Source organism: Protopterus annectens, chromosome 2.part1, assembly GCF_019279795.1.
Source record: "Protopterus annectens isolate FY-2018-M chromosome 2.part1, PAN1.0, whole genome shotgun sequence".
NCBI classification, from domain to species: domain Eukaryota; kingdom Metazoa; phylum Chordata; order Ceratodontiformes; family Protopteridae; genus Protopterus; species Protopterus annectens.
The window spans coordinates 1,930,988,526-1,931,001,241 of NC_056729.1; positions in this window are offsets into that span (position 1 = coordinate 1,930,988,526).

The window sequence follows — 12,716 nt, forward strand, 5'->3', positions numbered from 1 at the left end:
AAGGCCAGTAGAATAAAAAGTTTGCATTAGCACAGACTTCCTGAAGGGTATGAAGCTTGAAAACCAAATGTCTGCCATTGTAAAAGTGTCGTATGAGCCCTCAACTGAACAGGTTTCTGCAGAATGCCCAGATGCCTGCCTCACACATCTTTCAACCTCCTAGAGCAGGATAGCTATTCAGATCCATAAATAATGGGGATACAAAGGCACAGAAATAGGGACAGTTTTTAAATATTGGACTTACAAATCTGTAAGGCCGATAGAATACAAAGGTTTGCATTAGCACAGACTTCCTGAAGAGTATTAAGCCTGAAACCCAAATGTCTGCCTTTGTAAAACTGCCATATGGGCCCACAACTGAACAGGTTTCCACAGAATGCCCAGATGCCTGCCTCACACACCTCTCAACATCTTAGAGTAAGAAAGCTGTACAGAGCCATGCATAATGGGGGGACAAAGGCACAGAAATAGGGACAGTTTTTAAATATTGCACTTGCAAACCTGGAAGGTCGATAGAATAAAAAGTTTGCATTAGCATGGACTTCCTGAAGGGTATGAAGACTGAAACCCTGCAGAATGCCCAGATGACTGCCTCACATACCTCTCAACCTCCTAGAGTAAGAAAGCTGTACAGAGCCATAAATAATAGGGGGTGGGGGGGCAAAAGCACAGAAATAGAGACACATTTTAAATATTGCACTTACAGACCTGGAAGGTCGATATAATAAAAGGTTTGCATTCGCATGGACTTTCTAAAGGGTATGGAGTCTGAAACACAAATTTCTATCAGCATGTTCTGATGTAAACTCAAAGTGATTTGCCAATGACTTGCTTGAAAACCACTCACACCCCCCAATCCTGTAAGAGCAATAATTAAAATCTGTCCCTATGTGTCCCATTAAAATTCCCCTTACTTTGACTGACAAGGAGTACTGATACATGCAAATAAAGTGTGTTAATTAAATATGTTTAAGCAAAGCTGAGCAAGTGTGCATGTTATGGCCCTCTGCTCAGCTTTGCTTAAACATCCCATAGGAGTAAATAAAAATATACAGCTGAAATCCTTATGCCAAGGTAGGTAGTGGTTAGAGTCCGAGCTTTACATACAGGTGTGCATGGTTCGAATACCAAAACAGGCACTTTATTTTTACATGGGAAAGCAGTGTTAAAAATTATTATTTTAATTTTAAATTATAATGTAATTGATATTTGTCAACCAGGGTAGTGTAGTTGGTCTAAAATATAAGTGTGAGTGCATATAACGTGAAATCACCCATGTATACACAAGTGTCCCATACAGTATAGTCACACCCCATGGTAATGTAATGAAAGCACTTAGAGGGATGTCATACTCTTACTAATATGTCAATAATGATTAATTAAGTCATTATCCTGATATTTTTTTAAATGAAAAGTGAGCAGTGGTTAGCAGTGCTCAGCTATGCATAGTCGGTGTAACCATTGCTTAAATGTGAATGCTAAGCAGCAGTCAGCTCAGCGAAATGGATTTGCACACTGTTAATCAATGCTCTGCAATTACCCCTTTAAGCACTGTTCAATCCAGCTTAGTGGGTTTATGTGTTGCTAAGCTGTGCTCAGCATTTTTGAAATGGTCCAATGATGGCAAAGGGTGGGAATGTGGCCTTATTTAAACTGTGCAGGTGGGAATACAGCCACAACCTGTTTGTAGTTTGATTTCTGCAGGAACATGTCTGGTGTTGGAGAGGGAGTGCACTTTCAGATGCAGTGCTGGGGCATCCTAGAATCCAGGGCCATAGCTGGACTTCTCATAGAACACCATGATGACAGACTGCTGCAGGGCCAGTACCAGGGCACTCAGTAAAAAGTGGAGGCCTGGGACTGTCTGGCATGTAACCTCACCAGTGCCACTGGAATCCCCCAAACTAGTGAGCAGGTACGGCATCATTATGCTGACCTAAATCATGGGAAGGTGGAGCTCTTGGCCCAGTGGATCCAAGATGCTCGGGATCAGCATGCTCTAGCAGTTTGTAAGTATCCCAGCTATAGCAGTACCAGAATCTAGCCTGAGTATGTGATAAACAGGTATGCATAATGTTTGTTTCTCTCCCATACAACTAAGCCCATGCCAACAGACTGACAAGGCTGCACCACCAGGCTGGTGAGTACAGATCTACCTTGTAGTATATAGTGAAATAAATAAGACAGAGTAAATTGCATACTGTGTCTGTGTGTAATGATTACAGAAAAACTTGCCAGACTTATCATCATCTACAGCATATGCAGTAGTAGAGCACTGTATCATATAAGTACAATAAAAATCTAAACCACCAACTGTTGTATTTATTCTGGTATGTCATTGTAGAAATAGTATGTGTACAGGTTCTGCACAGAAAATATGGCTTTGACAGCATGATTTAACAGAGGTTGTTCCGAGAATCAGCTAGTATGCAAAACATTAGATTGTGGAGCTGTAAGTCAAGATATGCATGAAATATGACATATAGTATGCACTAAGATCTGAACCCTTGATACTAATGTCAAATGTATTATAGTATGTCCCCTGCTGCAATGCCTTCGGTTAACTTTTGCATTCCAGATTGTGTAATTTCAAAGGATTACTACACAGTACACTACCTATTTGTCATGCATGAATCTCAGGATTACAAGGTCTGTGTCACAGAGTATTAGGCGGAATGTCAAACAAATGACAGTAGTTCCCCAGTAGCTCAATTTAATGAGAAACAGCCTTGTAGTTCATTTTAGCACACCAAGACACGGTTCTAATCCAGGGAGTGGTACTAAATATGTGCATATATACACTCAAGAAATCTGGAATATCTGTAGAAACAGTTAGAAAGTGGTAACAGATATTTTCTCCACAGGTCTTACAGGTAATAAAATGTTTGTAGTAGCTGTTTGAAGCATATAACAATACACAGTTACAACTGTCCCACTGTCCAACCCCATGCCTGCAAATGATAGCAGGACAGGTGCATACACCATGCCCTCTTCCTGATACATGTCTCTCAGCTGTTGCACTCTCATGGCTAGTGGTTACTGCTGCCAATCACCTTGGACACAGATAGGAATCCAGGTGAACTATGATAGTAGCAGACTCACACAAGATCATTGCAGGGTACCCCTTCTTTGTCAAGTATGTAACCCTGACATGTACAACCCCCTCCAGTAAAGTAGTCACAGTTCACACAGTCTGCCCCATACCAGTACAGGTTGACAGTCTAACAGGTATGCATGTGCCACAGAAACTATGGGCCATAGGTAGATGTAAAGTGAGGGCAGACCTGTAGTGTATTGAGCAGTACTGTTGTGAAAAATAGAAGCCGATACAGTTGGTAATGGACTCTTTATTCTCTCACCCCACCCATCATCTGCATCAATAATTATTATTCATATACTATGGGTATGTTGTTCTGAAAACCTATTGTTGGGACATGTGTTCTGTTATTGTTAATATATTTAATTGGTCGCATATTATCATACTTTGTCCAAATACAATTATTGGTGGCCTGTTGCCATCGATGTAACTTGCATGTTGTTAAAATGCGTCCTGTTATACCACTTATGCATGTGTTCTGTTTGCTATGCAACTATTCCAAATCTATTGTTTTGGGTTAATGGGAACAACCAAGCACGCTGTTATAACTAATTTTGAAATGTGTTGTTCATGACTAACCAATATATCTTGGAAAACCACAACACCATAACACATTTGGGAAGGCAGATCCCGGCGGATCCACCTATCTAGGCCCATCTGGCCATGGCACCAGGCCCCAGCATGTCTGGGACCCAACCTGGAACATCCTCCTCTGCTGGTCCTGCACCATCTTTGGGTGGAACCGCCTCAGGAGATAGGGCCCGTCCTCCCTCCTCGAGTGCGGGCATGGAAAGGAGCCCATCATTTGCAGTATACTCTAGGGTATGGTGTGCAGCATCATCTGCTTGAAATTGGGTGGGCAGCTGCTCCAGATAGAGGGCTGCCTGGTGCACCTCAAGGGGCAGGCTGACCCTCTTGTCCAGCCCCCAGCACAGCCACCTTTTGGGCTGTGAAGGTGCAGTGGTGACTGCCCATGGGTGGGGACCTCAGTCCCATTGTATCCATTTGGGGGATCATGGGCCTCTGATTCCCAACCACCCTCCCCATCCAAGGTTTACCCCCTCATGTGTCATATACTACCCCGTCTGCTGTCTTGTGTGTCTTGTCTGTCTGGAAATGCTACCTATCCTACCAAGCCCACCTTCCCAAACATACCTACATAACTTCCCCAACATCCCACTCTCATCTAAAAAAAAAAAGGGCATCTATCCCACAAAAAAAAAAAATCATTGTCCCATACGTAGCTCTACATTTTGTCCCCAGGTATAGTGAAATCAGTCAATCTACACACATATTATTCTACAAATGTCTGTTGTCAACACCCTTCCCTGTAGGATGTGAGGCTGTAAATTCCAAATCATACAGAAAATTCACAGCTGTTGCTGCAGAAGAAATTTAGAGCTATGGTCCTTTCTGACACCCGTCCTGAACATCCCTAGCTGGTTTTCCTAATGTTTTGCCCACTGCTTGCCACAATTTCACCACTTTCCTATCACCCTTTTTTCTTTTCTTTAAAGAAAATTAGCATGGGTGTAAGCGGGAGTAAGCAATGTTAAGAAAAGCTAAGAGGACTTAACCGTCTAGCACCACTTAGCTTCACTCAAAACTGTGCAAACCAGCTTAAAAGTGATTTAATCACTCTGTCTCCATCAGCCCTTGTTCTGCCCAGCAATAAAATAATCAACCCTGCCAGGTCTTGGACCAGGGAAACTGTGCACTACAATCACAGCAATGTACCTCTAGACCATCTGAGGTATAGAAATTTGCATTGTTTTTACAAACATATCATGCACTACAGTCATTTAACATAAGGGTAAAATATATATCTGTAGTACTGATATACCTATATATGTATATATAAATACAAAAATATATCTATAGCTATGTATATATATATATATATATATATATATATATATATATATATATATAAAACCAACCTATTACTGCAAGACTTCTGCAAAAAGCCTGACAAGATGGGGGGGATAAAGGGCAAACAATAGTGAAATATCTAAAATATGGCTGTTATACACTTAGAAGTCTGCTAGAGTAGCATAGTTTGATATAACATATATTTCCTGATAGATTCCAGGTCTGAAACACAAATGATTGTCATCATTTACTGATGTCAACGCTTACATCATCCCAGTGATTTGTCAGAAACCCACAACTGTTATGGGGAACAGACCAACATGAACCACACATCTGGACAGTGTCTAGACATCTGGACAGTGGACAGGTATGACTGCAGTCATGTAACAGAAGAGAAAAAGCACTGAGAGCTGACAATAATTTCATCCAGCACCTTCTGAACTATAGTAACACCAACACGACAGTATCCCAAATCAGCTCTGGGGAATTACCCATGTATTACCAAATATACCATGCACTACAGGGATGGAACTGTAGGGAAAAGCAGAGATTGATGAGAAATTATCCACCCACAACCATTTGCACCACAGTCACAGCAACATACCAGTACCCCAAATGAACTCAACAGTAGAATGACTGTTTGAACAAACATATCCTGATTGCCATTCACACACTACACTGACATATACTGGCCCAACTCACAGTCTACTGGGAATTCTGAGGTCTTATAGGACATTTTGAGGTCTGCCCCTACAAACATATACACCTGATAGACCACCAGCAACTGTAGCAGCATGCACAGACAGAAAGGATCTATGACACTCACATCTGCCACTCTCCCTACCAGCCCAACAAACACTTACATGCAACACTGCTACACCATCTTGGCAGTCTCTTAACAATGACCAGACATACATAACCCACAACTGTACAGATTTCCACAGAATTTCCAGGTTGTGGGACCATATTTATGACCACTGCTGCATACCACTTCCAGGAGTCTGCTAAGTCACTGGGATGATATCAGGAGTGCAGTCACTAAATAATGCTATACCATAAACTCTGAACCTCTTACTGCAGACACATTACATACTTGGGGACAGGGGGCTGAAAAGAAAAACATATATCACATAATGGTGGTACAAACTGAATCAGTTACTGGTGTTACAAGGTTTGTTGTAACATAACATCCCTGAAGGATATGAATGTCTGAAACACTAATGGATGCCAACATTTACTGACTACAATCCTCACATTATCCTACCGATTTCTCAAAAACAAAAATAGTTTGAGGAACAGATCAAACATAACAGGCAAACCTCTGGGCAGTCTGTGAACACCTGGACAGTTGAGAGGTATGTCAAAGGCATATCACTTTCAGACATCATGTCACACAGAAAATGCATGTCCAGACAAACCCTGTTAATCTAGAAACCCCCTATGTGTATAACAACAATACTTACTTACAATCTGTACCCAATTCTTGAGCTTTGTCCCCCCATGTTGTTGGGCTGCCTCCATGTCTTGTCCTAAGAGGTATTCCACCTACCATCTGTGAAGCTGTAGCTCCCACACCTCCATAATGCCCTCCACACAGGCAAAGGAAAGGGGCAAGGCCCACAAGATGGACTTCATTATAGCACTGTGTTGCTATGGCATTGGCTAATGGAAAGAAAACACAGCTGCTCTGGATGCAACTAGCAAGTGGGAGACACCGATTGGTGCACAGGCCATCACCTGCTCAGGAACATTACCTACAAAAGGCAAGATGCGGCCTATGCAACACAGATCTGAACCCACCTACACAAACAATGACTGTGACTTCACAAACCTAACAATTTGCATTATTTGAGGAAACTCTTCAGCACTATAACAGGTATGTCAATCACGTAAGCTTGTAATGGAATGCAGAAGAGGGATGCAATAATGTGAAATAGGTCATTAAACACTAAGTCGCAACAAGACCTGCTGGACTCGCATGCTGCTGTCTGGCACCTATGGCCATTCCTGCTTGCCCTGTCTGCATTGATATAGATCACATCTCTGGCCCCTGAGTCACCCCAGCAAAGGTCAACTCATGTATGACTACTACTGGAGTGTTTGTTGTCCAATACTGAGTGTGAAACTGCTAGACCAGCTACTTGGGATATTGTAAATATTCATATGTCACCTGGGAATACTGCTATGATACATATGCTTGTCTTACAAATGTAAAAGGCTAATATGAGGTATGTGCATAGAACACAAGAGATGCAGAAGTGTGTTTTCAACTGTATGTTATATACCAAGCCCATACCTGACAACTGTACAGTGTTCTGCAGACTGACCACATATCTGCCTCATATTCATAGTCAATGACTCATACAGTTGGGTATTGTCTGGCACATCACTGGCAACCCATTAAAGACTGAAGTCATAACATAATACCATACATTTGATTGTCAGATGTCATATCCTGCGTAATAGACCTGTGAATGCAACACCATCTTTGCTGGCAACTAAGTGCATTTCAGTTAGATTCATAAAGTAACATTATATTCCAACCTTTGCCCACCAGTGATGTGTGCCTTTGTGCAGATGTCTTGCTTAAACAGGAGCTAGGTGACTTAACATGAAACCCATGTCAAAGCAAGCGTACCTTGTCCTGTAGGATGCCAACATTTATGCAGTCACAGACACCTGCTTTGCAGCTGTGGGTAGCACACTAACATTGCCAGATTAGTCATCCCATCATATGTGTAGACCCCAAATGGAGGTCTGATACACATACACACCTTCAAGCTGGCCAAACATTATGATGCATGGGAGACATCCCGAGTGCAGTTAACAGTTGACAAAACACCTACTCAAACATAACTCCTGACTGTGGATACCCACCAGACCTAGTGGGACTTGCTGTAATCTGTCAGGATTCAATCACTTACCCTTCTCCTGGTTGACTTCAACTACCCAACCATACTGTGCATGTCCTATGCCACCTAAAATGCACAGAGATTCCTCGGTTTGGTCAATGACGATGCAGTCGATCAGCACTCCTACCACGGGTGGAAATATCCTGTACCCAGTGCTAACCAACATGAGTAGCTACTGTAGCACTACTACATTGTTATCCCCCTTGGTAAGATCTGACCACATAGCCATCACTGTTCAGGTCACCATCTCCCCTGCCCCTCCTCCTTGTCAGGGTCAAATGAAATTTACTTTACACAAATGACTACAAATCTCCTCAGAGCAGGTAGAAGTAGCTTTACAGCCAACGTCCCATCAGTTGGAACTAGCAGTAGTATCCAAGCCCACACCACAATCCTATGTGAGCACTTACATAGCTGTATGGACTCAGCAATACCTGATAGGACAACATCATCCCCCTCAAGGTAGGGTAAACGTCTGTGGTAGACAGCAGCAATACACAAATACCATAATAGGTGGAAATAATTGCTGGACAGGGCCAAGAAGAAACAAGTGCCTTATTGGAAGCAATGTCACCTTGGTCTGCACAAGCAAATGAGGTTACCGGTGAATTACCCTAAGGCTATCTTTGAGTGCAAACTGGACACATCCACAAAGGCCAATCACCAGGCCTTCCACACATGTGTCTGCAATCCCAGAGGCAACACACAAATCTACTCTGTACTGGTGGGCAGTAACACCACATACACATACAGAATAGATATAGGCAACCGGCTGCAGACAGATGTAGTGTGAACATCACCCCCCTGTCCCACCATTGGTACATGTGCATGCACAACACCCGTCCCACTCCCCTCATCATCAGGAAGCAGGTCCATAAGACTCTTTCAAAAGCAACACACAGAAGTTTCCTTAGGCCTGATAACATCCCTGGCTGCATCCTACATGAACACAGGCATGGGCTCTCAGATCCATTCTGCACTGCAGTCAACCAAGACCTGAGCACTGGTGTCATCATATCCGCACAGAGGACAGCACTGTCATCCCTATACACAAAGGTGGAGCAATCCACCAACCCAGCCAATCATATGCACATCAGCCTACCTAGCCTGCTCTGCAAAGGCATGGAAGGCAATATCAAGGACGTTATGAACATGGACATCGGCAACATCAAAATGCCTGAACCCACACAGCATGGTATTGTCAAATGGAAATCAGGCTTGTTTAACCTCTTCAACCTCTCTAAAGTGGTCAACAAACACAAGGATGAGGGGAAGATGGTGAACAATGTCTACCTTCACCTAGCCCAATTCTCTCACAATAATCCCCAGGCAGCCAGAATACATATGCCTACACAGCTAGGCACTAACCTGCATGTTACCAGATGGGTAGCTAACTGGCCCAATTATAGTAACCATTCAGACATAGTAGTGGAACCCACCTCTAGTAGTAGAGTTTTTCAAAGGGGTGTATCCCAAGGATCAGTCTGTGGGGCCTCTACTGTTTCAGATTATATGTATCTGAGGTACAGGACAAAAGCAGTGGTCAGTGGCTGACCAGGTGTACAGATGCTTGCAAGCTGGCTACTGTCTTACATTCCCCTACTGATGTGAGCATCCCCCAAGAGGCCCTCACCCAATTAATGACTGGTGCAAGAAGTATTTCCACAAACTGAATGCCAGACGAGATATCATTCTCCCTGCTGTGGCAGATATCATCCACAGTAATTATTACAGTAATAATGTACTGAGCATGCAATCAGGTGTGAGGCGATTTGTGCACCAAGGTTGGTAGCAACCTGACAGTTTCCCACCCTGTGGGAACCATTGTACGGATGGCTGTCTACATGGCCCACCTCACAAATATGGGTATGTCATCCAGGAACCAGGAGGCCACAACATCCCTGTACTCCACCATTATCAGATGCATTACCTAGTACAATGGCTTCTTTGGCATGTACTTTGCCAAGAAAATTCAGGATTTGCAGAGACCACAGAGGTTCCTGACCATGTAGATCCAGGGTCTGTAACACCTATCCAATACAGGTAGGGTGAAAGCCCTGTCCCTGTACTCAGTCTCATACAGACTGATCATAGGTGACTTGTGTCTGCCATACAAGGCCATTTCCAAACCAGCATTGATGGCATTTTTGTGTATCTGTAGGACAAACCCCAATCATGCATCATGCATGCAAGGTGCTCACCTGGTCTGTGATATGTATAGTACTTGTTGGCGGGATAGTGTAGTGTCCCACACAATACACTGTCTGTAAAGTACACTCCCTCCCCATGTCTTGCAGAGAATGTATATAGCCCTCTTGAAGAAGAAACTGGACAACTGCATGGGAAATGAATGGGACACCCCTGGGATCCCACGGCTGTAACAGCTGGACAGGGGAAACAGCTGCTGGCTTGGAAGGGACATGGGCAAAAGTCTGGGCCAGACGTATAAGGGCATCAGGGTCAATAGCCTGGTACCATCTTATGAGGCTCTGCACTTAGTACTTTACATGTTTCCTGTATGTATTGCAGACTGTATTGCAATGTTATCTGAAATTAATCCTTGTAATTCTGAACTGTGTAGGTATTGCAGTGATAGTGTATAGTCTTGTCCCTTCATCACATATCATCACATATCATTACACCTTGTCATTGTGTGTGTTCTGTATAGCAGTACATCAGCTCTTACAGTATGTGCATATGCACTTGGTGACACTGTATAGCTCACCCCAATAGCCTAGGTCTTGGCCACAATTACCATTCTGCTACTAGGCCCATCACACAATAGGATTTGTCACCCTTTGTTGTGGGCCTTACAGTAGCAGTGAAAGAGATGGATTGCGGCAGGCAGATCTACCATAAGGTCTGCCTTGAAGGGCCCATAGGTGTCACAGCTGTGTCAAACTGTATCAGGAGTGTGTGTGTGTGTGTTTGTGCATGTGTGTGTCTGTGTGTGTGTATGTGTGTATGTGTGTGTGTGTGTGTGTGTGTGTGTGTGTGTGTGTGTGTGTGTGTGTGTGTGTGTGTGTGTGTGTGTGTGTGTGTGTGTGTGTGTGTGTGTGTGTGTATCAGTAAACATAATACCGCAGGGTATTAATTCACATATGTTGTCTTCCCCTCACAGGTGAACACAGGGTTTGGTGTCCCTCCCCCTAACAACCTGATGTCAGTGTTGTAGCACACTCCCATCATGATGCTGGTCATAGTGAGGCACAGGTGGGTTGTTGGTGCCTGAATCCATGCCATTGTTTGTTATCCCACTTTCACCCTCCATGTCCTCACACACAGTCAGTCTGCCCACACATACCCAGTCCCCAGCAGCCACGGATAATGGACAGGTTAAGAGTGGTTACATGGAACAGGCTACAGTGTTGAGTATGGCAAGTGTGAGTGTAAACACCAGCCATAGGCAGAGAACAGGTGAGGTCACACACAGGCAGATGGACAGGGGTGCTTGACAGAGGACTGCTGCCCATCAAACCCCTGTCACAAGTGCCACAGCAGGTGTCACCAGATGCATGTTATGGTCAGTCATGGAGGCACAGGCACCTACTGACTGCAACATCAGACAGGTGCTCAGGATCATGACTGCAGTGGTCCCTGCCATGAGTGAAGACCTCCATGGCAATTGTGATGCCATACTTCATCTTGCTGATGTCGTGGATAGGTAGTGGGTTGAGACATTGTCACTGCTCGACTGTGCAATGTCTGTGCTTGAGCATGTGGTGGGAGTAGGGCATAGGCCAGGTGGACATAGGTCAGCAACATGATCCGCTGTGAGCCCACGTGGCCATGCACATACATAGTCTTGTAGTAGCAATACCAACAGCACTACCAAAGGGACGGTGCTGTCCACACAACACCGGAGCAGGCCATAGGCACATTTCCCTGTCCAGTCCCGTCAGGGACATTGATCCATCAGACAGCAGCTACCATCGGACAGTAGTACTGCATCTGTCCTTTTGCCTGGTGGTGCCAGTGATATTCCTGGCAGAACCAGTTACCATGCTCTTGCCGGGAGATGGTGGACCCTACATCCTGCCATGTACGGTCAATGGCTGTCCAACATAGCCCTGTGTCAGGCATCCACATCACTTGATGATGTGCAGACAAACACTCACACATCCGTATCACAGGCCAGTCACCACCAGATATGCACAGCTCCTCTGCACGGCCGAGTTGAACATCACCCCTCCAGACACACGCACACACACATGATGTCAGCCGTATGGCCCAGCTTAGGCCTTTGGCAATCCAACACCACACCTGTGCATGTGATGATACTTGTACCATAACCCTGTTATCCAAACCATCGATGCACATACATGCCCATATGGGTCTGATGCATAGGGTGACTATAGCACAGTGTAGCAATGTCATGCTGTGTAAGGTGCTGTCTGCTGGCAGTAGTTATGGGTACACATCGAGGTGTATGTACCTTGTTAGCTATGATGCACTATTGCTGTTAGTACTGCTGACTGACTGTAGTGTCACATACTGTATTCTGGTTGTGTTCCAGGTGTCTGTGTGTCTGCAGGCTGTGGGCCTGCTGTCAGTATCAATGTTGAGTAAGGCGGAGTGGAAGCACAGTGACCTTTTCATAGCTAAGGTACAGCTGTATATGCACATGTTTACTAGGTGTGTTTACATGCAACAGTATGTGAGGGTCAATTATGGCAGACGGTGTGACCTTTCATACGTACCCTTGACACACCCACCTAGCCTTCATACATGACACCTGGGTGTTCTGTAGGGTCGCAGGCTCACACATGCAGAGGAGGTTACTTGAGTACTGGCACTAGGTCCCTCGCAAGCTTAGCCTAATACTTTAACTGCAA